Here is a 6000-nt window from a genome sequence, read left to right as displayed (position 1 = left end):
AATCTTAGTAATATATACTTTTTTAAAAATATAAATATATTATATTTAAAATCTAGAAATAAATTAATTTTAATTTAATTTTTTTTAAATAGTTTAGTTAATTATTTCTATATTAATTTTATAATCTCTAGAACTTATTACTATATAAATATTAAATTATTAAAAAAATATCTACTAGTTAGAGTAGAGAATCTATTAACTAAATAAAAATATATAGATAAAGTACTAGATAATAGATACTAGAGATAGAAGATTAATTCTTAATTTTCTACTAATAATTATAGTATTAATTTATAGTTAAGAATCTCTAAAATTCTTTATATATAATAATTAATCTTTTTAATAAAATTATTATATATTATTAAAAAAATAATAGATATAAATATTAAAAATACTATTTAACTATTAGAATATCTATATATCTAGAATAAAATATATTATATAGTTATTTTATATAATTATTATTATTTTTATAATAATTATATTTTTTTTTTTTAAATTAACTATTTTTAAATAATAATTAATATATTATTTATATTAAATAATTAATATTTTAGAAATATATTAAATATTTTATATAAAAATATTAATTTTATATAAATTATTATTAAGTAAATAATAATTATTTATAATAATAATATTAATATTAATAAAATATTAAATAAATTTTTTTTTATTATTTTTATATTTTATTTTTTTTTATTTTATAATATTTTTTTTATATATTATAAGTCTTTTTTTTTTTATATTTTAAATCTAGTTATTTTTTTATATTTTTTTATTAATATTATTATATTTTATTATAAAAAAATTATTAATATTTTAATTATTTTTTTTATTTTATAATATCTATATTATTTAAAAATTACTATTAAAAATAAAAAATATAAAAAAAATAAATTATTTATAATTAATTATAAATTTAATAATATAATATTAATATTATATAAATAATATAATAATTAAAATATTAATTATAATTAAATATATTTTTTTATTTAATATATTATTTATTATTAATTTATAAAAATTTTTTAAAATATATTAAATAATATATATAATTTATATTATATATTAAAATAAATAAAAATTATTTTTTAAAATAAAAATAAAAAATAAATTATATTTAGTTTAAAAATATAGAAATTAATTATTTAAATTTATATTATATTATACTATATTTTTAATAGAATAAAATTAATTTATTAAAAAAAATTTTATTTAATTATTAAAAAAATTAAAAAATTTAAAATATATATTAATAAATTAATTTAAAATTTTTTTTTAATAATTCTATAATAAATTATTATTAATTATTATAAAAATATAAACTATTATATTAATATTTTTAAATAATAATTAAATTTATTATTTTTTTAAAATAATATAAAAATTTATAAATAATATATAAAAAATTATTAATTTTAATTTAAAAAATTTAATATTAATTATATATTTTAATAAATAGCTATTTAAAATTTTATTTATTATATAAAATAAATAATTTATAAATATTTTAATTAAAAAAATATAAAAAAAAATTAATAAAAATATTAAAATATTATATTTAATATTTTTTTTATTATTTTTATAATAATTTAATATAGTAATTAATTAATATTTTAATATTTTTATTTTTTTACTTTAATAGTAATTTTAAAATAAATTAATAAATTTTTTATATTTTAATTAATAATAAAGTTTTCTAGTATATATAAAATTAATATATTTTTTTATAATTATTATTTATTTATTAAATATTTATTATAACTATATTAATATTATATTAATTTTTAAATATATTATTAATTTTTTTATTTAAAATTATAGATTTTTTTTTTTATATTTATTATATTTTTTTTAAAAATCTATTAATTATATTCTAATAACTATTTTATTTATTTTACTAAATATTAGATTTTTTTTTTAAAAATTTATTTTTTTTTAACTTTTTTTATTTTTTATTTATTATTATTATTAAAATTAAATATTAATAATAAATTAAATTAATATATTTATTTTTTTATAATATTTAATATTTAAAATAATTTAATATATTTTAATATTAATTTTTAAATTAAAATTTTTAATTTAATATTTTAAATTAATAATTATATAAAATTATTTTATTTAAATAATTTTATTTAATAATATTTATTAAAATATTTTTTTTAAAATTTTATTATATTTTATTAGTATTTTACTAAATTTTTATAAATTTTTATTAATTTTTTAATATAGTATTATACTATTAAAATCTTTTTTAAAAAAATATTATTTTTAATATATAATTAAAATTTAATAAATAATTAAATAAAATTTAAAATAATAATAATTTAATAATTATATTTTAAATATTATTATATATAAATTTTACTATTAAAAATAAATTTAATTAATTTATTTATTTTTTATTAATAAAATATTTAAAATAATATTCTAATATTTAATTTATATATTTTATTTAACTATTAATTTATAAATAAAATATTATTAATAATCTAAATTTTATATAATTAAAATAATAAAGATTTAATTAAAATTTATTAATAAAAATTAATTTTTTATTAAATATAATACTATTTAATAATTTAAATTATAATTCTATATAATTATAAAATAATTTAATAAATTTTATTATATTAATTATTATTAAAATAAAAAAAATAATAATTATTTAAAAAATTAATTAATTATTATTTATATTAAATTAATAATTTTATTTTTAAATATTATTTTTAATAATTTTATTATAAAATCTATTAATAATTCTATAAAAAATCTAGATAGAATTAATAATAATTTTAAAATTTTATAAAAATAATATTTTAAAATTATTATTTTTTAATATATTAAATATTTTACTATATAATTTATAATATTTTATTAAAAATTTATTTAATAAAATTTATATTTAAATAGAATTTTTATATAATTTTTTTTAAAATAATTTATAAAAAAATTATTATAATATAAATTAATTAAAATTTATTATAAATTTTTTTTTAAAAAAATATATAATTAATTTTTAAATTTAATTAATTTATTAAAAATAATATTTTAATTTTTATTTTTTATAAATCTTTATTTTATAGTAATCTTTTATTATTAGATCTCTAGATTTTTAAACTATATCTATTTTATAAGATTTTTTAAATCTTTTTAAATTTTAATAATATATATTTTTTTAAAGATATAAATATATTATATTTAAAATCTAGAAATAAATTGATCCTAATTTAACTCTTTCTAGATAGTTTAGTTAGTTATTTTTATACTAATCCTATAATTCCTAAAACTTATTACTATATAAATATTAAGCTTAGAACTCTTCTATAAAGATATTTTACTAGACTTAAACTAAATTTTTTTTTATAATAAATCCTTAATCTATAAGAATTCTATACTAGTAAATTATTATATAAATAATAATATTAACTCTATATTTAGAGTATATTCTAAGATTTTTTTTAATTTTTAAAAAGATCTATTAGCTAGATTTAATTTCTTAATCTAATATTTAATTATAAAATTAAAAAGAATTAAAAATATAAACTATTATATTTAATATTTATTTAATTTAATTTATTTTATAAAAATCTATAAATTTAAATAATTAATAAAAATTTTAATAGTATATATTAAATCTTTAAAATATTATTATTAATATTTAAATAAATAAATAATAGTATATAGTTTTTAATTAAAAATACTATAATTTAATTTTATTTTATTAAATTTTTATAATTAAATTATTATAAAATAATAAACTCTATTTTTATTTAATTAAAATATAATTTTTATTATTTTTTTATTTAAAATATTAGTTTTAATTTAAATAGATTATTAAAAATTAAAATAATATAAAAAAATATTAATTAAAAAATAATAATAAAATATTAAAATATTAATTTTTTTATAAAAATAAATTTAATTAATCTAGATTTTTATTTATTTTTTAATTTTTTTATTAAAAAAATAAAAAATAAAATAATTTAAAAATAATTTTAAATAAATTATTAATAAAAATTATAAAATTCTAAAAAATTTTATATATTATAATAGTTTTTAAATTTTTTTTATAATATAATATTATTTATTTATTAAAAATTTATAAAAATATTATTTTATAATATAATATATTTTAAAAATTTAATCTATTTTTAATAAAAAATATATTTTAATAATTTTCTATATAAATTAATTTTTTATAATTAATTTAATATTTATTTAATATATTTTATATAACTTTTTTAATCTAATAAAAAAATTAAAATATTATTTAAATATACTATATAATAAATATTTAAAATATTATATAATATTATATATAAATAGTTTTAAAAAATAGTTAATATATTTATAAAATTAAAAAATATTACTAGATATTTAAAATAATTATATTTTATATAAAATATTATTTTTTATTTATTTTTTTTTTATAAATAGATTTAATAATATATATTTTAAATATTAATTTTAATAAAAAATTTTATATCTACTAAATAATTTAAAATTTCTAATATTAAAAATAATAGATAATAATTTTTTATTATTATTTTATTAAAATTTTAATAATTAATATATAGTTTTAAATTATTATTTTTTTTAAAAATAAATAAAATAAAGATTTCTATAAAACTTTTTAAAAATTTAATTTAACTATACTTTAAATTTTTATTAATATATTATTTTAATATTTAAAATTTTTATTAAAAAAAAAATAAATAAAACTATATAATAATATTTTATTATTAATAAATTTAATTATATAATTTATTATTTTTTAAAATAATATAATTTTAGATTTTTATTTTAAAAAAATATTTTTATATTTTTTTAGTTTTAATAAAATTTTATTAATATATTATAAAATAAAATTTTTTAAATTATTTAATAATTAAATTTTTTTAAATAATTTTATTATAATAAAAATATAGATAAAATTTTAATATAATTTTATAAATTTATAAATTAATATTTATAATTCTATAATAATAAATAGATTTTTAGATTATTTATAGTTATTATTAATAAAAAAATTAGATTTTTTTTAAAATAAAAATTTTTATTAATTATTATATATAGTCTAATAAAATTTTAAATAATTTTTTAAAAATTAATAATAGTAAAAAATATTTTTTATATATTATAAATTAAAATAATAATATAATTAATTATTTTAATTATTAAAGTTATAAATTAGATTTTTTTAAAATAAAAATTTTTAATAAATTAATAGCTAATAATATTAATTTTAATATAATTATTTAAATTAATAAATATTTTAATATTATTTTTATATTAAATAAAAATATAGAAATATATAATAATCTCTATATAAAGATTAAAAATTAATTTAATAAAGATTATTTTAATTTTAAATTATTTTTTAATTTTAAATCTATTTTTTTTATTTTAATTAATTAAATTATAGCTTTTTTTTTTTAAATAATAATTAATAAAATAAAAATTACTATTATATATATAATATTATAAAAAATTTTTTTTATTATTAATAGAATTTTTATTAAATTTTTTAAAATTCTTTTTTAAATTTTTTTTTATATTTTATAGTTTTTTATTTTTATTTAATTTATTATTTTTATTTTTATTTTTTTTTAAAAAAATATTATATTTTTATTTTTATTTTTTATATAGAAAATTTTAATAATATATAATAAAAATTATTATTTTATTTTATTAATTTAAAAATTTTATATAATATTTTTATATATATTTTAATAATTCTAAAAAAAATTTTATAAAAAAAATAAATATTTTTTTTTTTTAATTATTTTAAAAAATATTATTTTAAAAAATTAAAATAAATATAAAACTTTTTTAAATCTTAATTTTTTTATTAATAAATTTTTTAAAACTAATTTATAATATTAAATTATAAAATAATTAAATTTTTAATTAATAAAAAAATTTATTTTATAAAATATTACTATAATTTCTTAATATTTTTTTATTAATCTTTTTTTTTTTATAAAA

Source organism: Aspergillus flavus, chromosome 2 (assembly GCF_009017415.1).
Source record: "Aspergillus flavus chromosome 2, complete sequence".
In the NCBI taxonomy this organism is placed as follows: Eukaryota; Fungi; Ascomycota; class Eurotiomycetes; order Eurotiales; family Aspergillaceae; genus Aspergillus; species Aspergillus flavus.
The sequence above is the reverse complement of the archived record's forward strand: the minus strand, read 5'-3'. Positions refer to the sequence as shown.